The sequence below is a fragment of the Capra hircus genome, chromosome 4, assembly GCF_001704415.2.
Source record: "Capra hircus breed San Clemente chromosome 4, ASM170441v1, whole genome shotgun sequence".
NCBI lineage: Eukaryota > Metazoa > Chordata > Mammalia > Artiodactyla > Bovidae > Capra > Capra hircus.
The window spans coordinates 97,199,523-97,225,554 of NC_030811.1; the positions used below are offsets into that span (position 1 = coordinate 97,199,523).

Here is a 26,032-nt window from a genome sequence, read left to right on the forward strand (position 1 = left end):
AATATATGGGAGTGCTGCCAAATAATGAAGAACATTGAAAAGTCAAATATATGATTGTAGAACTGATCAGAAATTTTGTTGATAATATTTTATGTTCTTTTGATGGTAGGCCTATCCAGATTTAATAGGGTATGGATGGTGGTGTTAATATGTTATTATTACTCTGTTCTGTTTTATTTTTCTATGTTTTGAAATAAATCTGTGTTTCCTAATGATAACTAAGTGGTCTGTGTATGTAATGAATACAAATCATCACTAAACCACAATTAAGAGACAAGTGTTTTGGTTTGGTTTCGTTTAATTTAATGTCTCTTCTAAAATGTAGATTGGAATTTTCTTCTTACAGACCTTGCTATAAATGGTGCTCCAGTTTCTATCATCATTCTGCTATCTTGAGCGTCACTGATTTGGTTAAAGAAATTATACTTCTTGCCCCTATCTCATTTAATGGCCAACAGTCAGTTATTCATTAGTCTCTTCTCCTCACTATTGTCAGCAAGATCTCTTTAAAATGAAAATTTAAAAATAATTTTTCACTGTCCCCAGATTACCCAACTCCTGTTTAAAAAGTTTTGATTATGTTAGAATAAATTCCAGTGTTCTTTTGATAACCTATAAGATTTTATTTTTTATTTGATTATCTAATTCTTTGTCTACTAAACTAATTTACATTCTTTACTTGCCATTTATCTGAAATATTTACAATTATTCAGAGTGCTATGTTATTCTGCGACTCTATGATGTAGCACTTTATATTCTTATCTATAAAATTCAACTATTAAACACATCAGCTCTTCCAAATTTTTATCAGACATCACTTCCAATGTAAAGTCTTTCCTTACTCCTAAATTTCAACCCTTTTCCCTAAAGATAATCAAATTTACTAATGTAAAGTTTTATATGTAAACTCCTTAGGGTAAATATCATATATTTATATTTTAAATTTTATTTATATATTTTTCTTTTTTATTGCATTATATACTACCTCAGGGAAAGGTCTATTCTATATTTATCTACATATTGCTTAATGCCATGTCTGCAGTATGATAGATTTTTATTAATATTGGTTGAATCAGAATAAATCTTCCACCTACTGAAAGGAAGAATAAAGAATTTTTGATACATGTTAGCTGTGGAGTGGGTGTATAGCTCATGTTTAACACCAGGAATTCTAGAACAAGCTTATTTGCCAGTCAAACCTTGCTTCATCACTCCCTAGCACATCAAACAATTGTCTTTGGATTTTAGTAAGGTGATTGATTCTCAAGGGCAGATATCCCACCCACTCTTAATCCAATGTGAACTTATTTAAAACAAACAAGCAAACAAGTAGGCCAAGAGAGACAAAGTTGAGCAGCAGAGAGAAAGAGAGACAGACAGACAGACAGACAGAGGGACAGAGAACACAAATAGTTCATAAGCTCTCGCTTCTGGTAGCCTTCCTTAGGACCTGTGGTCCATATCTGGCCTGAGCTCATTTTACCTGTATTTCTGTCCCTTGAAACCAATGGAATCCTAAAAAATAAAATTGAGTATATATACATATATATGTGTATTTTTATTAACAGCTTCAGGGTTTTGTATATGTGTTGAAAGTAAGATGGAAAATGAAAACTACCACTTGAAATAATCGTAGAAGCATTTATTAGCTTTGCTACTAGTACTATCTTGTTTTGTGTGTGCACACACACACACACACACACACTACACCTATATCTATTTACAAAGAATTCCATAAACATTAATGTGTTCTAAAGAGGCAAAGGGAAACGTTTCATTATACTTTGAATGAATTGCGTCAAAAATCTTGATTTGCCAGGATTGTGATGAAAAGCTCGTTTTTTCTAATGTGAACATGTACTTTCTACCCCAGGATAAATCATTTTATTCAAAACATAAAATGCTAAGCTGATTCTGATCTTTGAAAAAGGTGATGCTGTGTTTTGCTGTTGCTGCTGTTATTTTCAAGCAAAACTGTGATGTCCTCTATACTTCTGCAGCTGAAGTGAGGAATGTCATTTACGACAACTCTTTTCAAATTGGAAAGTACCTTATTCATTTCTGAAATTGGAGGAATAGGGGAGCTTATAAATTTATTTCTCAAGTTGGAGAGTTTGAAGTACCTCATAAAAACACGTAAACCATTACGTGATCAGTAATAAGTCAAACTGATGATTATTGGGGATTATAAACTTTCTCATACAGTGTTCATACTGACAAGTATTTTTTTCACAATTCTAGACAAATGCTTGTGTGGTTGGTGAGACTATGCTTATAAAGGAGCCACAAATATATCATCCCGTGTGATATCAAGGCTAAGAGGAGAAGTGTGTCTAGCCAGGGGATAGATGTCGTAATGAAGCAGCCTGCACTACGCGTCTTCATGTTATTATATTTTTTCTATTATATGCAGTGTGGATCCTCTGAGAAGTAGTTGCTGACGATCTATCTACTCAGAAGGGCTGTGAAGGTTTATTGTGAAGTAAAATTAAAAAAAAAAAGAAATTTGTTTAAAGAAAAAAAGAAGAAGAAGAAAGAAAAGTAGGTGAGGAGGAATTAGCAGGATTCTGCAGGAGAAATGTTCAGTCCAAGGTTTGAACTTATTAAATTCCGTCAATCCAACAGAGAAGTCTGAAAGAAAGGTTACTCATTAGAAGAGTCCTTTGTTAAGCAGAAATGACCCAACTTGTATACCACAGTTTACTCAACTATCTGCTGCATCCAAAGAGTGGCCTTGGCTCAAAGTTTGTGATGAATGAGAAAGACCTGGTAAATGGAAGCCATCGTCTGAACCACGCTCTGCAGAGCTGGTCAAGGATGCTGTCCTTGCATCACCATGGCACATCCCTGTGATGTGCAGCCACGCCTGACTCTGAGCGACTCTACAGACTGTAGCCCACTAGGCTTCTCTGTCCATGGGGATTTTCCAGGCAAGAATACTGAAGGAAATGGAGTGCCATTTCCTCTTCCAGGGAATCTTCCCAACCCAGGGATCAAACCTGAGTCTCCTGTGTCTGCTGCATTGCAGGAAGATCCTTTACAATTGAGCCATCTGGGCACACTGGAGATACATAGACAAAGAAAGATGTATGTTAATGAAGTTAGTAAGCACAGTTCTTCGAGAAACAGGACCGTTGGCCAAAATTCTAAATACTGTGTTTTTAAATTAGACAGGTTTTGCTTACTGAAGTATCTAGTGGTTACCAGCAGAAAGTGCTCGAGTGGCAATTGGAAGGAGAGATATGGAAATAAAATCAATATTCTGTTCAATAAAACAAAAATAAGCAGTTAACCTGCATGCATACAAATCTTTGAAACAAATAAAACACAAAACCATTTTCAAAATAGAATAAAAATTCAAGGATAAAAGGAAATTGACGATGAGCATAAGTAGAGTCATGCCAAAGAAAATGGAATCAAAGAAGGACCTAAAAAAGTCTTTTCTAAACTGGAACATATATTAAATAAACCATGCAACCCCTAAAATAACTATCGCCTCCAAGAATGAGTTTGCCAGGTGTGCAAGTGAGTATGTGGAATTAAAACATGTAATAAATCTGTAAGTTCGGATGTGATGTTCTCTGGTGTCTGAGCCCTTCTGCCTGAGATCCTGAGTAATGAAACATTTACCAATGGCTTTTATTTTATTTGACAGAAAAAGAAGTATTTATTATTAAAACTTTCAAAATCTGGATAGAGAAGATAAGTGGATTCTCAGTACTGAGCATACAGTGTTCACATCAACTTTAGAATGAAGCAAAAGAGGATCTGCTATGGGACATTGACAGCAGTATCACACTAGTCAGTGTCAATATAGGTTTTGGAGGAAAATCACAGTTGTCACTGTCATTTTCACTCCTTGGCTAGATTTGCTCTATTAAATAAAATGATATTTATACATTAAATTTTCTCAAATTATAACATAAACAAGTTTGTATTTGCGTTTTTTCTTTTTCACTTTCAGTAATAAAATCTAATGTTTAGAGCTTTTCATTTGTTGACAACAGGGACTGGAAGAATAGAACTAAACTGTTTAAATTACTGAGATTTCCAGTGACCTCTTTCAGGTTGGCACATTGGAGCAGGTACCTAGTGAGCTAACACCACAATATGTAATTTAGTAACAAAAATGGTTACTGGTTACAAATGAGTTATGCCGTCCTTAGTGGACTGTAGGACTGTGAATACCTGATTTAGTTTCCTCCCTCAAATTTAAAAATATTTAGTTCAAGAAACTGGATCATGATGGCAGATTGAGTAAATAAAGGCATGTAACTCTTGTTTACCTGAAATACCCTAAAAAGATGAAAAATGTGTTTTTAAAAAAGATCTCCCTCCTGTGCTGGCAAACAAGAGAATCAGAGCCAGGCATCAAAATCATTCTGTCAGAATCAGCAGTTCTCACATAACCCAACTATAGGCAATTACACAGTGTAACTGAAAAAAACTATAAATACCAGAAATAGACCTATCAATAAATGTGCAGTTATTTTATCAGGAAATTTATAGCATTTTACTAAAAACGTGTGAGAGATCTGAGCAAGGGGAAGCAAGTTCACTATTCCTAAATGTGAATACATATTTGTGAAGATGTCAGGTTTCGCCTAACCTCCCTTCCTATTGATTTATAACTCAGTCCAATCCCAAACAAAATACCAAGTAAAATAATCAGCATCAGTGATTTCTCTACAAAAAGAAGTTAATTTCAAAAACAATGACCACCATGAAACTTTGGAATTACATAGCTAGGTTCTTTCTTGACTTTTGATGTAAGAATAAAACTATTTATTTAGCTATGAACTGGGACATTTCCTTATGCCTAGAATTTTAGAACACCTAAAAGTTCCTTCTCAAGAGAAGTTCCCATGGATGACCAAGAGACCATGGTATGGTCTCTTTCGTAGGAATCACTGTGAAAAGATGAGATGTAAAGACATGAAGAGATGATTTAAAAATTGGCTAAGGATCTGCATGGTACCTGTGTGGAGATGATCAACAAAGAGGGTGGAGCTGAAAACCCTGAAGTAATGAAAACATCAGTTACTTTAAGAACTAGAAAAGGTATCTTTGGGAACTTTGGTCATAAAACCAATCATTAAAGGAAGAAAATCAGGTAGTTTGGGCTGAAAAGTATTGAACGCATTTCCTGAGACTTTGACTTTCTTGCTCCCTCCCTCTCTTCCTCCTTTCTCTCTCTCTCTTTGCTATTTTAGTAATATCTTCTGGAAGGGGTGTGTATATGTAGAGAGATTGGTGGAGAGTGGTGTTAATGTAATTAAACAAGAAGGCCACTAGACCGAGATGGCTCTCAGGCTTCAGGAGTGCATGGAAGCAAACCAAAATCTAAGTCAGAGTCAATGCAGCCGCTAAGTCTGAGGAGATAAAACCCAAGAACAACCTATCGCGTAGCCAACTAGGCTTTCCGGTTTAAGGCAACTGTCTAAACTATAGCCAATCAATGTCCTTGCTTTGCTTCCTCATCTTCTCTATAAAAAGGTCTCCCCTAATTCCTATCAGTATAGCCCTCCTCACTACATTGGGTTTCATCCTACCCAATTCAAATTGATGTATGCTAAAATCAACTCTTGAAAATTAAATGTGCCTCAGCTTATCTTTTAACAGGGTTGCTTAACAAGTTAAGAAACTACCCAGTTCCTTTTCGCATGTTTACCATCTGCCATCTACTAAAATATCTTCTGTCATGAAAGGGTTCCTCTGTTGAAGATCCCATCCTCATGAGGTCACCAGAACTGCCTAGAGGCCTTCTTAGCTACATCATTGAAAATTTTGCAGATGGAAGGGAAACAAATGCCTATCACAGCAGTTGGGGATGCTAAAAGATACAATGATATGGGTGCCAGGTTGACTGGATGTTGATTTAATTCTTGTAAAAATTGTTTGAATAATATAATGATTTAGAAGTTGTATAAGGGTTTCAAAACAGTGCATTTAAATTGTACATGTACAATATAATAGAGTCTGCAGTATAACAGATTCTGTGCAACTATACAAGTGTGAACTTGATTTTGAAATTTCACTGTATGTTATATTCACTCATTCATGCAAAACTCTATAAATGAGTCTATTTGCCTTATTGTCAAATTATATTATTTAGGCCTTTATGTACAATATTTTGGGACAGGTATAAAATCTGTAGTATATAGAAATAGGCATGGTAAAAATCATCACAGACTCATGTGAAAAAGAGGAGCTTACAAAACACATGTCAAGATGTAATGTGAGGAAAGGGTATCAGGGTTATTGTTAGGTGAATAATAGCTAGCAGCAGGAAATATATTCATAACCCTTCCCATCCTTGTAGACACATCTGTAATATTTCTCAGTCGTCCTTGGATGGAATTAATCTCTCTATTTCCTTCTCATGTTCTTATGCTTCCCAATCCCTACTTTTAACATATTCTATTTTATATTTCTGGAGAAGGCAGTGGCACCCCACTCCAGCACTCTCGCCTGGAAAATCCCATGGACGGAGGAGCCTGGTTTTGTGATATAAGAAAATATCTCCAGTACTAGGCAGTATTATTTCTTTTATCCATCCCAAAGGTATCACAGGGTAAATAACTCTTTAAGTGGGTCAAAGAAGCTTTCACACAGTTCCTATTGGGACATTTCCAGAAAGCTTCAGAAATAATATAGAAAGAAAAAAAAAAAAAAGAGGAGAATCAGCAATTTTCAAAGATTGCCTGAGAACTAATTTTTGGAGGCATTTAAAAATGCTTAGAGTTTTTTATTAATGGTTTTTATGCCATTTTTGGTTTTAAAAATGAAGCAAAAATATTTAAGAAGATAATAGATTCAAAAATATGAAATTTGAACCATGAAACTAAAAAACTAAGAGGTTCACAAATTCAGATTTGGTGTTAACATATGATTGGCCTGCTACAGGTTAGAGAGACCATTCGTTTTGCAATGGAATTGTGAAGGGTGATTTAGAGAAGCCAGGGAGAGAGAAACAAGAAGGAAGGCTACATAAATGTTTTAACATTGTTCTCTGTTCATTTGCCTTTTGTATTTTTTTTTAATGAAATGTCTTTTCTCTCTCTCTTTTTTTTTTCTTACCAAAGCAAAGTCTCATGCTTCATATACAACCCAAACTTCATCTTAACATCTGCGGTGCTGCACACATGGGTATATTTATCTTTTTCTTCTCTAAGAGCCCATATTTTTTATGCAATTAAGTTGGTTGGTGATGTTATGATAATATTTCTTGTACAGACACAGGAACGTTGTTAGAAGCCAAGAGGTTCTAATTAAAAGCTGAGAAGCTGTCATACTCATTCAGGTAGCCTCTCTGGTACAGATAGAATGCATATTAATTTTTGGATAAATAGAATTAATTAGCAACACACTTTCACATCCCATAAAAATGTGGGCTCCTCTAGTATGTTCCTGGGTTTCCCTGATGGCTCAATGGTGAAGAATCTTCCTGCACCCGGGTTCGACCATGGGTTGGGAAGATCCCCTGGAGAAGGAAATGGCTACCCGCTCCAGTATTCTTGCCTGGGAAGTGCCTGGTGGGGTACAGTTAATGGAGTTCCAAAAGAGTCAGACACAACGGAGTGACTAAACAACAACAATGAATATGTTACTACGTGGCAGCAGACTTTGCATTTCAAAAAGGCTTCATAAAATCTTTACCAGATATTGAATGAAACTAATGAAATAACAGCACATACATAATAATCAACTTTACAGTAACAGTACTCAGCCTTTTAACAAATTTAGAGTCCTTTACGTGTGGGCATGAACAGTATGAAAAGGCAAAGTGATGGGACTCTGAAAGAGGAATTCCCCAGGTCAGTAGGTGCCCAATATGCTACTGGACATCAGTGGAGAAATAACTCCAGAAAGAATGAAGGGATGGAGCCAAAACAAAAACAATACCCAGTTGTGGATGGGACTGGTGATAGAAGCAAGGTCCGATGCTGTAAAGAGCAATATTGCATAGGAACCTGGAATGTCAAGTCCATGAATCAAGGCAAATTGGAAGTGCTCAAACAGGAGATGGCAAGAGTGAACCTCAACATTCTAGCAATCAGCAAACTAAAATGGACTGGAATGGGTGAATTTAACTCAGATGACCATTATATCTACTACTGTGGGCAGGAATCCCTCAGAAGAAATGGACTAGCCATCATGGTCAACAAAAGAGTACAAAATGCAGTACTTGGATGCAATATCAAAAACGACAGAATGATCTCTGTTCGTTTCCAAGGCAACCCAATCAATATCACAGTAATCCAAGTCTATGCCCCAACCAGCAACGCTGAAGAAGCTGAAGTTGAACTGTTCTATGAAGACCTACAAGACCTTTTAGAACTAACACCCAAAAAAGATGTCCTTTTCATTATAGGGGACTGGAATGCAAAAGTAGGAAGTCAAGAAACACCTGGAGTAACAGGCAAATTTGGCCCTGGAATGCTGAATGAAGCAAGGTAAACACTAATAGAGCTTTGCCAAGAAAATGCACTGGTCATAGCAAACACCCTCTTCCAACAACACAAGAGAAGACTCTACACATGGACATCACCAGATGGTCAACACCAAAATCAGATTGACTATATTCTTTGCAGCCAAAGATGGAGAAGCTCTATACAATCAACAAAAACAAGACCAGGAGCTGACTGTGACTCAGATCATGAACTCCTTATTGCCAAATTAAGACTGAAATTGAAGAAAGTAGGGAAAACTGCTAGACCATTCAGGTATGACCTAAATCAAATCCCGTATGATTATACAGTGGAAGTGAGAAATAGATTTAAGGGCCTAGATCTGATAGATACAGTGCCTGATAAACTATGGACAGAGATTGGTGACATTGTACAGGAGACAGGGATAAAGACCATCCCCATGGAAAAGAAATGCAAACAAGCAAAATGGCTTTCTGAGGAGGCCTTACAAATAGCTGTGAAAAGAAGAGAAGCAAAAAGCAAAGGAGAAAAGGAAAGATATAAGCATCTGAATGCAGAGTTCCAAAGAACAGCAAGGAAAGATAAGAAAGCCTTCCTCAGCCACCAATGCAAAGAAATAGAGGAAAAGAACAGAATGGAAAAGACTAGAGATCTCTTCAAGAAAATTGGAGACAACAAGGGAACATTTCATGCAAAGATGGGCTCAACAAAGGACAGAAATGGCATGGACTTAACAGAAGCATAAGATATTAAGAAGAGGTGGCAAGAATACACAGAAGAACTGTACAAAAAAGATCTTCGAGACCAAGATAATCACGATGGTGTGATCACTCACCTAGAGCCAGACATCCTGGAATGTGAACTCAAGTGGGCCTTAGAAAGCATCACTACAAACAAAGCTAGTGGAGGTGATGGAATTCCAGTGGAGCTATTTCAAATCCTGAAAGATGATGCTGTGAAAGTGCTGCCCTCAATATGTCAGCAAATTTGGAAAACTCAGCAGTGGCCACAGAACTGGAAAAGGTCAGTTTTCATTCCAATTCCAAAGAAAAGCAATGCCAAAGAATGCTAAAACTACCACACAATTGCATTTATCTCACATGCTTGTAAAATCATGCTCAAAATTCTCCAAGCCAGGCTTGAGAAATACATGATCCGTGAACTTCCAGATGTTCAAGCTGGTTTTAGAAAAGGCAGAGGAACCAGAGATCAAATTGCCAACATCCGCTGGATCATGGATAAAGCAAGAGAGTTCCAGGAAAACATCTATTTCTGCTTTATTGATGATGCCAAAGCCTTTGACTGTGTGGATCACAATCAACTGTGGAAAATTCTGAGAGAGATGGGAATACCAGACACCTGACCTGCCGCTTGAGAAACCTATATGCAGGTCAGGAAGCAACAGTTAGAACTGGACATGGAACAACAGACTGGTTCCAAATAGGAAAAGGAGTACGTCAAAGCTGTATATTGTCACCCTGCTTATTTAACTTATATGCAGAGTCCATCATGAGAAACGCTGGGCTGGAAGAAGCACAAGCTGGAATCAAGATTGCCAGGAGAAATATCAATAACCTCAGATATCCAGATGCACCACCCTTTTGGTAGGAAGTGAAGAAGAACTAAAAAGCCTCTTGATGAAAGTGAAAGAGGAGAGTGAAAAAGTTGGCCTTAAGCTCAACATTCAGAAAATGAAGATCATGGCATCTGTTCTCGTCACTTCATGGGAAATAGATGGGGAAACAGTGGAAACAGTGTCAGACTTTATTTTTTATGCTCTGAAATCACTGCAGATGGTGACTGCAGGCATGAAATTACAAGATGCTTACTCCTTGGAAGGAAAGTTATGACCAACCTAGATAGCACATTCAAAAGCAGAGATATTACTTTGCCAACAAAGGTTTGTCTTGTCAAGGCTATGGTTTTTCCAGTGATAAAGTATGGATGTGAAAGTTGGACTGTAAAGAAAGCTGAGTGATTAAGAATTGATGCTTTTTAACTATGGTGTTGGAGAGGACTCTTGAGAGTGCCTTGGACTGCAAGGAGATCCAACCAGTCCGTTCTGAAGGAGATCAGCCCTGGGTGTTCTTTGGAAGGACTGATGCTAAAGCTGAAACTCCAGTACTTTGGCCACCTCATGCGAAGAGTTGACTCATTGGAAAAGACTCTGATGCTGGGAGGAATTGGGGGCAGGAGGAAGTGGATGACAGAGGATGAGATGATTGGATGGCATCACGGACTCGATGGACGTGAGTGTGAGTGAACTCCGGGAGATGGTGATGGACAGGGAGGCCTGGCGTGCTGCGACTCATGGGGTCTCAAAGAGTAGGACACGACTGAGCGACTGAACTGAACCAAACTGACTATGTGGGCATCAGAGTCATTGTGAGGAGGCAAAACTAGTTTTGATTTGGGGAAGATTTGTTTACATAAATCACTGTATTCAAAAGTCTTTGAAAAGTGTCAAGTAGCCTCACTTGAGCTTTGCCAATGTTAGTTTCAATCTGTCTCTTAAAATGATCACTTTTTCCATGTTTCAGGTATTATTGTCCCCCAGAAGATATATATCTCATACTGGCTTCATCAGTGGAACTTGTGATCATTCTTTCTAAAGAATTACATTCTAAAGGCCTAAAGTCAAATGAAGAGATGCCCCCCTTCAGATATGCCTTCTGCTTATAGTGCTTGTACAGCAAATACTTACATGGTTATTACCTGTATATTCATGATCCTGTGTATCATCTGTGACTATCAACTTAGCACAGTTTCAGTCAGACATTTTATCCTGTTCTGTTTATCACTGCCTTCCATTTTCACTGGGTGTTGAAGTTTTAAACCATATCTTTCTGTCCCTGCTCCTGAACTCTTTGTTTCCAGCTGGCATCTTCTTAGACAAGCAGTTCTAGGTATTCCTGAAGCTACGTGTTCACATCAATATCATTAAATGTCTCCCTCCTCCTTCTGCTGCTTTGCAGTGTTCAGAGATGACTTTCAGGTGTTTTTTGAAGTCAGTCAGTTTGAACTGGAGCAATTTTGCTGGTTCTTTGAGCGAACTTGACTGTCCTTCCAGATAAGTCACCGTTAGTCCATGAAGTAAAATTTTATAGGACTGGCTTTTTATAGGATTGGCTTTCCTGTTCTCAGCCAAGAAGGTTGACTCTATCCCCCAGTGAACAGTTGGACCTGTTCAATATTAGCATTAAATTTTGCCAAATAGAGGGTTTGTGGCATCAGAGGACTGGCCTCCACTACAGATGGCTCAAAGGCATTGAAGGTGTATGTAATGAGTTTTTTCCTCCTGTTGACTTTAAGATACTCTACCCTTCAGGCAGCAAATCCTTTGGCTAGGTCATTGCCCCTCAAAGTATGTCAACTTTTTACTTTGCAAGTAATCAAAGCAACATAAAACAAAATTCTCAAGGGAAACTCAGAGATTTGACCCTTGTGTTCATAATTCAGACAGTATCATTGAAGTACCACACAGCAGGAGTAGTGGGAAAGCCATTTTCATAGCCATAAACAGGCCCTCTTTGGTTCCAAAGGACATTGAAACTGCCTCTAGCCAGTAGCATCAGGGTTACAGCTCCCTGTCCAAAATCCTGTTTGTGTTCTGCTTTAAAACCACTCAGAGCCTGACAACCAGGACAGACCATCAGTAAGTAAGGGGGAGGTGGGCTGGTTTTGTACGCTAGTGATATCTAAATTTGATGCAGTCACTGCACAATTACAAAACATTACAATTTGTATAGTACATTGAGAAAATGTAAAGGACCAGTTACAGTCAGAGGGATGAATTGTGACCTCTTTAGGCCTACATGGCCCCACTGGAAGGTTAGGAGATCCAAGCAGTGCTATGCTCAAACCAAACCTATTGAACTAAGAGTAAATAAACCTAGATTTTTGGTCCTTGTTCTGCCTCTTCAATAGCTTCATGAACTGGGTCTTCAAAATTGTAGCCAATATTTGCTAAAAGCAACACAGAACGTAAATCATTTTCTTATGCAGTATCTTATTTAAAACCTGGCTATCCTATGGTACTGGTCATTGTCTTAATTCATTCAGGCTTCTATATTAGAATCTCAGAACCTGGGTAGCTTAAACAATAAATATTTTTGACTATTCTAGAGGCTGAAAGGTACATGATCTCCGTGCAAACACCTAGGTTTCCAGGTGAGGACTCTCTTCCTGCCTTGAAGTCAGCCATCTTCTTATATCCTCTAATGGGGAGAAAAGACAGCAAGCTCTGGTCTCTTCCTCTTCTTATAAGTATACTGATCCCATCATGGGACAATACCCACATGTCATCTTCTATGTCTAATTACCTCCCAAAGGTCCCACCTCCAGATATCACCACACTGGAGTTGGGGGCTTATGGCTTCATGATAGGAATTTGAGGAGGACACATTTAGTCTATAATACCATCCTATAGGGTCATTAAATCTCTTAAGTGACAAACTTAGGTTAAATGGTTCTCCTAGGACATTGACTATTACATTATAGTTGGATTTTGAATCAAAACCATCTGTCTCCAACTATCATTTTTTGTTTTAAACCATTGTACATGGCTTAATAATTTTACCCTATTTTGAAAACAAATAATTTTCCAACAACATTCTTTTTGACTCTTAATACAATAGCAAAGCAACCATTTTTAATACATGTAGTATTTACCCATTTCCTTTCCAAGTATTAACAGAATTATTCCTGTATGACAAGTGCTAGTGCCACAGAAAAAAGGAGCTCACAGTGTGGTCAAGGGGACAAGTTAACACACAATTACAGTTTGCAAAGGTGCTATAATAGAAACAATGTAAGCCTGGGAAAGAGACCCAACAGCAGAGGTTGGGAAGGGGAATGGGCTAAAAACTCAGTTAATGTGGGAAAATATACCTGCTTCCCTGGTGGCTCAGACCGTAAAGAATCTCCCTGCAATACAGAACACCCGGGGTCAATCACTGAGTCGGGAAGAGCCCTGGAGAAGGAAATGGCAATCTGCTCCGGTATTCTTGCCTGGAGAATTCCGAGGACATAGAAACCTGGTGGACAACAATCCATGGGGTTGCCAAGAGTCAGACATGACTTAGTGACAAAGAGTCGAGAGCCGGATACCTAAATTGAATTTTGAAAGATGAGGAGAAAGTAATTTTTGATGGTGTGCCCAAAAGATAGAGTTTTAAAGATAAAAGAAAGGGTTCACGTGAGAGCAAACAGAAATAATACAGTGCTTTGGGAAACCAGATGCTTTAGGGTTTAAGAATTGGGCATGACAGTGAAAGTGGTGGGATACGATTTCACTAGATTGTCAAATAGTGATATTTGACAAATTGCACATTTTGCTAAAAAACTATAGACTTCTGGTTACAAGGAAGAAAGGGAAATAAGATGATCAGATTAGATTCATGGAATATATTTAATTTGGAGAATAAATTGTGAGAGAAAGAGCACTGTAGATTGGAAAAACAAAATGCAGGTAAATTGAAAAAAGATTTTAAAAAAGGATTGAAACAAAGGCTGACATATGAATAGAGTACTTGATAGAGTGGTAAGGGAGTCAGAAATCAACAGGCTGTATGGATGACTGTACTTAGTCAGGGTGAAGACCAGAAAGTCAAAGATAACTCCCGAGTTTCTGACTTGAGCAACTTTGTTGAAGTTCATGCCAGTCAAGAAGAAGGGAAAACAGGAGGATGGTCAAGAATACATGTGTTTATTTGGGGTGAAAAGTAGAGGTTGAAGCACCACTGATAATAGAAATCTATTTCTAGAAAGAGCTTAGGCAAATACAAAGAAATATTTCTGAGGTCAAAGCTTTACTTAATGGAAAAGGAAAAGTTCTGATAACTTATGAAAAGTGTGTAGAATGAAAGTCAAAGAGTGGAATTCCAAGATTTAAGAAATTAAGAGAATTGAGCTTGCAAAAGAGATTGTGAAGCACTATTTAAATTTTTTTTTTTCTTTTTTGACCTAGGGTATAGCCAACTAGCAAACAGTATTGTGTGAAGCAGTAACTTTGACAAGACTTGTTCACAGGGGTTCTCTCTACGTCTCTTCTTCACTCTGCAGCTGAAAAATCTCTGGCTTCTGCCCTAAAGTTTCCATTGGACTGGCACCTGCCAATTATCTTCATTGTTGAATCAAATGTGTGCTTCCAAGTCCGAATTTTATTTGACGTCTCAACAACTTATCGCAGTTGATCTCACATGATTCCAGGCATTTTGTTTTCTTTATACCTGACAGTCTTCTGAGAAAGTGAAAGTGAAAGTTGCTCAGTCGTGTCCAACTCTTTGCAACCCCAAGGACTATACAGTCCATGGAATTCTCTAGGCCAGAATACTGGAGTGGGTAGCCTATCCCTTCTCTAGGGGATCTTCCTGACCCAGGCATCAGACCTGGGTCTCCTGCATTGCAGGCAGATTCTTTACCAACTGAGCCACGTGGGAAGCCCTATTGAGACTTCTTCCTAACTCTTTGGCTTAAGTCTCTTTTGTTGGCCACTCTTCCTCTAATGGACCTTCTAATTTTAGACTTTCTTCAGACTCAACTGTATACCAGCTCCTGTTTGTGTGTTCTCCCTGCAGCTTCTATGTATTTGGAAAAATATTTACATACCAGTGACATCTAAATTTGATCCTGAACCTAAACTTCTCTTCAGATCTCTGGACATATGTAGACAACTATTTACTCATAATCCCCACTTAGATATCTAGTAGGCATCTACTTTACATATTTTATATATTCTATATTTAATATATTTTATTATATATTCTTCTTATCTCCTTTGTCTTTACCTAATTGATGCTTTTGAACTGTAGTGTTGGAGAAGACTCTTGAGAATCCCTTGGACTGCAAGGAGATCCATCCAGTCCATCCTAAAGGAAATCAGTCCTGAATAGTCATTGGAAGGACTGATGCTAAAGCTGAAACTCCAGTACTTTGGACACTGATGCGAAGAACTGACTCATTTGAAAGACCCTGATGCTGGGAAAGATTGAAGGTGGGAAGAGAAGGGGACAACAGAGGATAAAATGGCTGGATGGCATCACCAAATCAATGGACATGAGTTTGAGTAAACTCAGGGAGTTAGTGTTGATGAACAGGGAGGCCTGGCATACTACAGCAGTCCATGGGGTCGCAAAGAGTCGGACACGACTGAGCGACTGAACTGAACTGAATATCTAATATATAAATAATTATTGGATTTGGTTCTTCCTCCAGAATGTCTCAACTAGGTCCACATTTACTTATCTTGACACCAGCTCTGTAATTCAAAGGAATCACCATGCTTACCAGAATGACTCTAAGAGCCTCCTGTTAACCTTCTCAGTTTCACTCTCTCTGTTCTTGCAGTTTATTCTCAATTCTGTGGCTGGAGTGATTATTTTAAATGCAAATCTCATCTTTACGCTGCTTAAATCAATTAACAGCTTACTGTAATATGATAAAACTCAAAACCTTGGTGCTCCTTGCAAGGCTTTGCATAACTTTTTATTTTTCAGCCTCACCTCATAACTCTCTACCTAATATTTAATGTATTTCTCCAAACTCATTCTCAGTGCTCATCTCTCCGAAGTGCTCTCTACCCATGACTAAAAGACTCTTTGTCATGGCCATGACCACGGACATCAGTTGTCACTTAGAAGTGCAGCATCTCGGCACATAGAGAGCAATTTATGTGGAGGTCGAAGAGTCAGAGATGACATCCAGGTTTTTTACTTGAACAAGCAGATCTACATCATTTTCTCTCTTCACGCATACTTAAATCTGAGATTCTCTACATGGATGAAACTTCTTTAGAAAAGCCTTCTTTGATCCCCTGATAGAGTGCTTCTCACATTAGAGCAGCATCAGAATCATCTGGAGGGCTTTCTGCCGCTGCTGCCAGTCGCTTCAGTCGTGTCCGACTCTGTGCGACCCCATAGACGGCCTCCTACCAGGCTCCCCCGTCCCTGGGATTCTCCAGGCAAGAACACTGGAGTGGGTTGCCATTTCCTTCTCCAATGCGTGAAAGTGAAAAGTGAAAGTGAAGTTGCTCAGTCGTGTCCGACTCCCAGTGACCCCATGGACTGCAGCCTACCAGGCTCCTCAATCTGCTTAGTAAATCACAAATGTCTGGGTCCCAACCCTAGAGTCTCTTACTCAGTAAGGCTGGTATGAAAGGCTGAAATCCATGTTTCCAGCAAGTCCCCAGGTGCTGTTCATGCTGCAGGTCCAAGGACCACACTTTAAGAAGCCTTGCTCTGCTGAGAAGTTTGCAGTCTTAGCTGCATGGTAGGAGTAACTGGTGGAGTTTTTTTAAAAAAAACACTGATTCCTGTACCACATCCTAAGTCAGTTAGATAAGCATTTCTGGGACCTTCCTATGGGTCCTGAACTTAAGATGGCAAGCGTTAGCTTCTTCAGATACTTGGGGGACCTATAATAACATCCTGATCTCTGATTACTAATATCTTAAGATAAAACACTTTAAGATTTTCTTGTCTGTTATTTCTCCTGAAAGTTAAACTCCATGTTTGTTGTTGTGAATTTACAATTTGGAAATGTCCTCCACATTCTAATTAACCCAGTAAAGTGTTAAATTTTTGTATGTTGTAGTTAATACAGAGACTTAGCATATTTCATTGGGATGGAGGGTGGGTTTCTAGAGGATTCGTCTGCCAAGTCACTGTTTTATTTTTTTTTAAATTTTTTTATTTTTTCTGTTTAAATGTGTATTAGTAAAATGAATTCTTAAGCATGATCTTCTGCATAGAGTGGTTTTTTTTTAATTTTTTTTTTTTAAATTTTAAAATCTTTAATTCTTACATGCGTTCCCAAACATGAACCCCCCTCCCACCTCCCTCCCCATATCATCTCTCTGGATCATCCCCATGCACCAGCCCCAAGCATGCTGCACCCTACGTCAGACATGGACTGGCGATTCAATTCTTACATGACAGTATACATGTTAGAATTCCCATTCTCCCAAATCATCCCACCCTCTCCCTCTCCCTCTGAGTCCAAAAGTCCGTTATACACATCTGTGTCTTTTTTCCTGTCTTGCATACAGGGTCGTCATTGCCATCTTCCTAAATTCAATATATATGTGTTAGTATACTGTATTGGTGTTTTTCTTTCTGGCTTACTTCACTCTGTATAATTGGCTCCAGTTTCATCCATCTCATCAGAACTGATTCAAATGAATTCTTTTTAACGGCTGAGTAATACTCCATTGTGTATATGTACCACAGCTTTCTTATCCATTCATCTGCTGATGGACATCTAGGTTGTTTCCATGTCCTGGCTATTATAAACAGTGCTGCGATGAACATTGGGGTACATGTGTCTCTTTCAATTCTGGTTTCCTCAGTGTGTATGCCCAGCAATGGGATTGCTGGGTCATAAGGTAGTTCTATTTGCAATTTTTTAAGGAATCTCCACACTGTTCTCCATAGTGGCTGTACTAGTTTGCATTCCCACCAACAGTGTAGGAGGGTTCCCTTTTCTCCACACCCTCTCCAGCATTTATTGCTTGCAGATTTTTGGATCGCAGCCATTCTGACTGGTGTGAAGTGGTACCTCATTGTGGTTTTGATTTGCATTTCTCTAATAATGAGTGATGTTGAGCATCTTTTCATGTGTTTGTTAGCCATCCATATGTCTTCTTTGGAGAAATGTCTATTTAGTTCTTTGGCCCATTTTTTTGATTGGGTCGTTTATTTTTCTGGAATTGAGCTGCAGAAGTTGCTTGTATATTTTTGAGATTAGTTGTTTGTCAGTTGCTTCATTTGCTATTATTTTCTCCCATTCTGTTTTAAATGGCATGCTGAAAAGTTTGTAGTTAAAAAGTAAAATTTCAGTAGAAACATAAGAGGGAAAGAGTTGTTATGAATTTTCATAATGAGTAGATTTAAAGTAAATAATCTTTCAGTCCAGATTAAGAAAAAAAAACAGTGGAGATAGAAAAGGGTAACATTAGGATGTTTGTAATCTCAGAATTATTCTATTTTGGATACTCTGATACAGTCTTCCTATTGAACTACATTTTCTAGACCTCAAGAATTATTTTTCTTCTCTTGACAAGTTTCTCTTCAGATAGGAAAATACAATTGTCAATATGTTATACTTAGATTTGTAAACTACCTATTAATAGAGGGGATTGCTCCAGGTGTGTTGGTTAAACAAATGACTTTTTACCCTTTATTATTTTGACCTTGGGAGGAATATATTTCGCTTTGGGTCTTCATAATATGCGGGTTTTATGTGGAAGCCAGTGACTGGGAAAGGTTAAGAATTAATGTGGAAAGTTGTGCAATGAAAGCCGTAGATGAATGGTAATGGACTGATTGGAGTTATTGAACCCTCTAAAATAAAGAAAAAATGAGAGATGCATGGATAGGGCTTGCTTCAGCAGCACATATACTAAAATTTGAATGATGCAGTGAAGATCAGCATGGCCCCTGCTCAAGAATGACAAGCAAATTCATGAAGTGTTCCATATTAAAAAAAAAAAAAATGATTGGACAAAAATACTGGAACTGAGTACATTCAGCTATGTCTAATATATCTCTTTCAGCATTTGCTTTTCTTGAACTTCTATTTGAAGATACATGATAAACTATGATGCAAATTAAGATAACCACATATATTTTCAGATTTGTTTGATTTTAAAGTGTTTTCTTATGTGGATTATTCAGTACACACTATTCTGCTGCTGCTGCTGCTGCTAAGTCACTTCATTTGTGTCCGACTCTGTGCGACTCCATAGACGGCAGCCACCAGGCTCCCCCGTCCCTGGGATTCTCCAGGCAAGGACACTGGAGTGGGTTGCCATTTCCTTCTCCAATGCATGAAAGTGAAAAGTGAAAGTGAAGTCGCTCAGTAATGTCCAACTCTTAGTGACCCCATGGACTGCAGCCCACCAGGCTCCTCTGTCCATAGGATTTTCCAGACAAGAGTACTGGAGTGGGGTGCCATCACCTTCTCCGACATTCTATTATACGATCGTATAATTACATTAACCTGACTCCAGTGTATTCAGAATAAATCTCATTAATACAAGAATAGTGGTTAAATATACGTATACATATTTTCTGTGTTTCAAAAAGTTAAGGATGCAAAAATAATTTATTAGGTAGAAATTTACATTTGAACAGTAATTCACCTAGAAACAAGTGGAATGACAGAAACATAAATTAAAAGACTCATAAGAGAACAGTTTTGTTTTTGTAAAGGAAATTGTTTTACAAGCAAAGTGACAAATGGCTTAAAACAATATTCTTGTTGCTAGGCTCTTAGATCCCTAAACAGACCTTATACTTTTTAGGTTTAAGCATAACAAACTGAAACATTATAAAGATGCTTAGTAAAAATAAGAAGATGACTCACTACAAAAATTTGAATTTTGCTCTTCTACTAGTTCTTGAAACTGTATACAACAGATAATTCTTTCTTCAGACTTTCTGCCTTTTTTTTTGTTAATCACTTGTCTTAACAACAGTCTCACTATGTGAATTTTTTTAATTTTTAAAAAATACAATATTATTTAAATATTCCCTTAGGTTGTAACCTATTATTTCTTGCATGTTAGAAACAAGCTATTTTATTTGGAAACATTTTTCCACTATTTCTGTCTGATGAAAAATATAAAGTGGCTAGTTTTGATGAATCAATCCAGTATAACAACAACAGATTAAGAAACTTGATTCAAATGTTAGAAGAATCTTGCCAAGTGATATAGGTACAGTATTGAGAAAGGAATTTAAAATGACAGAGTAATTTTCTTTCTTTATTTCTTTCTTTTTATTACTCATTGGCTATGTAACTGTGGGCAGGTCATGTCTCCTTCTGAAATTTTTCAACTGCCCAACTTTCATGACATAAATTCCTTGGGTGCAAGACAGTCAGAAACTTTGAGGTCTTGATATTTGTATTTTAATAAAGGACAGAAATGGTATGGACCTAACAGAAGCAGAAGATATTAAGAAGAGGTGGCAAGAATACACAGAAGAATGGTACAAAAAAATCTTCATGACCCGGATAATCACAATGGTGTGATCACTCATCTAGAGCCAGACATCCTGGAATGTGAAGTCAAGTGGGCCTTAGAAAGCATCACTATGAACAAAGCTAGTGGAGGTGATGGAATTCCAGATGAGCTATTTCAAATCCTGAAAGATGATGCTGTGAAAGTGCTGCACTCAATACGCCAGCAAATTTGGAAAACTCAGCAGTGGCCACAGGATTGGAAAAGGTCAGTTTTCATTCAAATCCCAAAGAAAGGCAATGTGAAAGAATGCTTAAACTACCGCACAATTGCACTTATCTCACATGCTAGTAAAGGAATGCTCAAAATTCTCCAAGCCAGGCTTGAGCAATACATGAACCGTGAACTTCCAGATGTTCAAGCTGGTTTTAGAAAAGGCAGAAGAACCAGACATCAAATTGCCAACATCCGCTGGATCATGGAAAAAGCAAGAGAGTTCCAGAAAAACATCTATTTCTGCTTTATTGACTATGCCAAAGCCTTTGACTGTGTGGATCACAATCAACTGTGGAAAATTCTGAAAGAGATGGGAATACCAGACCACCTGACCTGCCGCTTGAGAAGTCTGTATGCAGGTCAGGAAGCAACAGTTAGAACTGGACATGGAACAACAGACTGGTTCCAAATAGGAAAAGGAGTAGGTCAAGGCTGTATATTGTCACCCTACTTATTTAACTTATAGGCAGAGTACATCATGAGAAATGCTGGACAGGATGAAGCACAAGCTAGAATCAAGATTGCTGGGAGAAATATCAATAACCTCAGATATGCAGATGACACCACCCTTATGGCAGAAAGTGAAGAGGAACTAAAAAGCCTGTTGATGAAAGTGAAAGAGGAGAGTGAAAAAGTTGGCTTAAAGCTCAGCATTCAGAAAAGGAAGATCATGGCATCTGGTCCCATCACTTCATGGGAAATAGATGGGGAAACAGTGGAAACAATATTATTTTTTTTGGGGGGGGTCTCCAAAATCACTGCAGATGGTGACTGAAGCCATGAAATTAAAAGACGCTTACTCCTTGGAAGGAAAGTTATGACCAACCTAGATAGCATATTCAAAAGCAGAGACATTACTTTGCCAACTAAGGTCCGGCTAGTCAAGGCTATTGTTTTTCCTGTGCTCATGTATGGATGTGAGAGTTGGACTGGGAAGAAGGCTGAGCGCTGAAGAAATGATGATTTTGAACTGTGGTGTTGGAGAAAACTCTTGAGAGTCCCTTGGACTGCAAGGAGATCCAACCAGTCCATTCTGAAGGAGATCAGCCCTGGGATTTCTTTGGAGGGAATGATGTTGAAGCTGAAACTGCAGTACTTTGGCCACCTCATGTGAAGAGTTGACTCATTGGAAAAGACTCTGATGCTGGGAGGGATTGGGGGCAGAAGGAGAAGGGGACGACAGAGGATGAGATGGCTGGATGGCATCACGGACTCGATGGACATGAGTCTGAGTGAACTCCGGGAGATGGTGATGGACAGGGAGGCCTGGTGTGCTGTGATTCATGGGGTCGCAAAGAGTCGGACATGACTGAGCGACTGACCTGAACTGAACTTAACTGAACTGTACGCTTACAGTTTTTAAATGGAAATTGAGGATGCTCTCATTGAGCTATATCACATTAAAAAGATATAGAATCAACTACAACTTATGAAGTGTAGATTTAAATTTATTTTAATTTATATATTTTTAAAGTGTATTTATTTATTTTCACTGAGCTGAATATTTGCTGCTTTTCTCTGTGGTGAGCACGGGGCTTCTCTCTAGTTGCAGTGCACAGGCTTCTCATTTCAGTGGCTTCTTTTGTAGCAGAACATGGGGCTCTAGGGTGCGTGGGCTTCAGTAGTTGTGATTTCTGGGCTCTTAGAGCACAGGCTCAATAGCCGTGGCACGCGGGGCTAGTTGTTCCACGGCATGCGGGATCTTCCTAGACCAGTGACTGAAGCACTGCCAGGTAGGTTCCTTACCCCTGAGCCACCAGGGACGCCCCAATTTTTGTTTTTATGCAGCATGTGTGCGTGTTTTAAGGGGAGTGAAATCAGTTTAAAACAAAGATTACCATGATTAAAATAGAAATATATTAAGAAATGAGTGTAAAAGCAAGTGGAGTCTGGCCTAAAGAAAAATGTAATAGTTAAGAAAACAGACGGTGTATTGATTTTTCTCTGCAAGAATTGGTGCGTGATTTTTTTTTTTTTCTGAAAACTTTCTGTCAAAGGTCAAGCTTAAATTCTACTGGAGGTGATGAGCAGATCATGAAAATCCAAAAGCGCACACAAAAAGAACTTAATAAACAAATACTTTAAAAATATATTCAGTTCAGCTCAGTTGCTCAGTCGTGTCCGACTCTTTGCAACCCCATGAATCGCAGCACGCCAGGCCTCCCTGTCCATCACCAATTCCCAGAGTTCACTCGGACTCAAGTCCATCGAGTCAGTGATGTTTATTTTTTTGGCTGCATCAGGTCTAAGCTACAGCGTGTGGGATATTTTGTTGCAGCTCGCAGGCTCTTCTGCGTAGGCTCCTCTGCTTATGGTGTGCAGGCTCCAGAGCCCATGTGCTCCCCAGCTGTGGAGCATGGGCTCAGTTGTTGTTCAGTGGCTCAGTACTTTCCTGCTCTTTCAGACCCCATGGACTGCAGCATGCCAGGCCTCCCTGTCCATCACCATCTCTCAGAGCTTGCTCAAACTCATGTCCTTTGAATCAGTGATGCCATCCAATGATTTCATCCTCTGTCATCCCCTTTTCCTCCTGCTTCAATCTTTCCCAGCATCAGGGTCTTTTCCAATGAGCTGGCTCTTCGCATCAGGTGGCCAAAGTATTGGAGCTTCAGCATCAGTCCTTCCAGTGAATATTCAGCATTGATTTCCTTTAGGATTGACTGGTTTGATCTCCTTGAAGTCCAAGGGCCTCTCAAGAGTCTTCTCCAGAACCACGGTTCAAAAGCATCCATTCTTAGACACTCAGCCTTCTTTATGGTCCAACTCTGACATGCGTACATGACTACTGAAAAACCACAGCTTTGACTAAATGGACCTTTGTCAGCAATTTGTCTCTGCTTTTTAATATGCTGTTTAGTTTTGTCATAGTTTTTCTTCCAAGCAGTAAGTGTCTTTTAATTTCATGGCTGAAGTCACCATCTGCAGTAATTTGGAGGCCCCCAAAATAATGTCTGCCATTGTTTTCATTGTTTCCCCATCTATTTGCCATGGAGTGATGGGACCGGATGCCATGATCTTAGTTTTCTGAATGTTGAGTTTCAAGCCAGGTTTTTCACTCTTCTCTTTCTCCTTCATCAACAGGCTGTTTAGTTCCTCATCACTTTCTGCCATAGGGTGATCTGCATATCTGAGATTATTGATATTTCTCCCAGGAGTCTTGATTCCAGCTTATGATTCAGCAGCCTGGCATTTCACATGATGTACTCTGCATATAAGTTAAATATGCAGAGAGACAATATACAGCTTTGATTTACTCTTTCCCAATTTGGAATCAGTCTGTTGTTCCATGTCTGGTTCTAACTGTTGCTTCCTAACCTGCATACAGATTTCTCAGGAGGCAGGTCAGGTGGTCTGGTATTCCCATCACTTGAAGAATTTTCCAGTTTGTTGTGACCCACACAGTCAAAGGCCTTAGGATAGTCAATGAAGCAGAAGTAGATGTTTTCTTGGAATTCTCTTGTTTTTTATATGACCCAGTAGATATTGGCAATTTGACCTCTGATTCCTTTGCCTTTTCTAAGTCCAGCTTGAACATCTGAAAGTTCTGAGTTCATGTTCTATTGAAGCCCTTGGAGAATTTTGAGCATTGCTTTGCTAGCATGTGAAATGGGTGCAGTTGTGTGGTAGTTTGAACATTCTCTGGCACTGGCTTTCTTTGAGATTGGAATGAAAACTGACCTTTTCCAGTCTTGTGGCCACTGTTGAATTTTTTAAATTTGCTGACATATTGAGTACAGCACTTTAACAGCATCATCTTTTAGAATTTGAAATAGCTCAGCTGGAATTCCATTACCTCCACTAGCTCAGTAGTTGCCCAAAGCATGTGGGATCCTAGTTCCCATGCCAGGGATTAAACTGATTTCCCCTGTATTGGAAGGCAGATTCTTAACCACTGGACCACCAGGGAAGTCCCCCCATAACAAATAATTTTAAAATTTTATTCTACATCAAATTGTAGCATGAATATCCCGTTTAAAACAAAATCCAGCTTTCGGCTTTTGGCTCGGAGGCAGCAAAGGTGCAACTTTCTTCGGTCCTTCAGAATCCGGGTTCATCCAACACCAGCTGCCTCCACCATGCCGCCTAAATTCGACCCCAACGAGATCAAAGTCATGTACCTGTGGTGCACCGGTGGGGAAATCGGTGCCACATCTGCCCTGGCCCCCAAGCTCAGCCCTCTGGGTCTGTCTCCAGAAACGGTCGGTGATGACATCACCAAGGCAACTGGTGATTGGAAGGGTCTGAGGATTGCAGTGAAACTGACCATTCAGAACAGACAAGCCCAGATTGAGATGGTACCTTCTGCTTCTGCCCTGGTCAAAGCCCTCAAGGAACCACCAAGGGACAGAAAGAAGCAGAAAAACATTAAGCACAGTGGAAACATCACTTTTGATGAGATCGTCAACATTGCCTGGCAGATGTGGCATCAGTCTCTAGCTAGAGAAGTTTCTGGAACCATTAAAGAGATCCTTGGGACCGCCCAGTCTGTGGGCTGCAATGTTGATGGCCACCACCCTCATGACATCATAGATGATATCAACAGTGGCACAATGGAGCACCCCACTAGTTAAGAACTGCAAAGGAAAAAGAAAAATTAAGGATCATTTGACAACAACAACAAAAAAAGCAAAAACAAAATCCAGAAGAATGACTTTAGACTCCTTATTATAAGTTCCCCCCAAATTTTATCATCAGCAGTTATTGCTTAGTGCATCTCTTCACAAGTATCACAGATTTCTTCTTTAATTAGCTAATTGCAGCATCCAAAAAGTTCTAATGCAAGCTGTTGTGTTTAAGTGGGTCCAAATAATGCTGGGTTCCTGAATCTACCATTTACAAATCTTGTAATAGTAGATAAGCTAGTGAGTCTCTATTTTTTCCAATCCTCCCATGTACAGAATATTGGCATTAGTATGTAGAGTTATTCTGAGGTTTGAATGCAATTCCTCTTGTAAAGTATGTGAAACATTGGGATAATAAAGCACAACACTAATGAATTTATTAGGTCATTCAATGAAATCTAATTGTCTAGATGCTATTAACAATGAGCCTGAATTTATTTAACAGTGACCCCCAGAGAAACCCTGCTACAGTGATAAAGTGACCTTTGATGGGCACATTTCTTGAGAGAAGGAGGGACAGTCTTTGTAGGGTAATAGCTTAAAAGTAATCCACAGCTAAAGAGAAGTCAGATAACACTGTGAAGGAAAGAATTGTGGGGAAAAGAGAGGAGTGAAATACACTTGGTAATAGTAAAATGTAGTCATTAGAAGACATTTATTTGCATATTTATTCACTTTATTTTAATGTACCTTGTTTAACTGTAAGTTAATTTTCGCAATAGCTGTGTTTAACAACTGAA

General features: G+C 38.8%; 1 pseudogene; it reads left to right on the plus strand.

The window, feature by feature from the left end:
- Positions 24,732 to 25,241, plus strand: LOC102187290 (annotated as a pseudogene).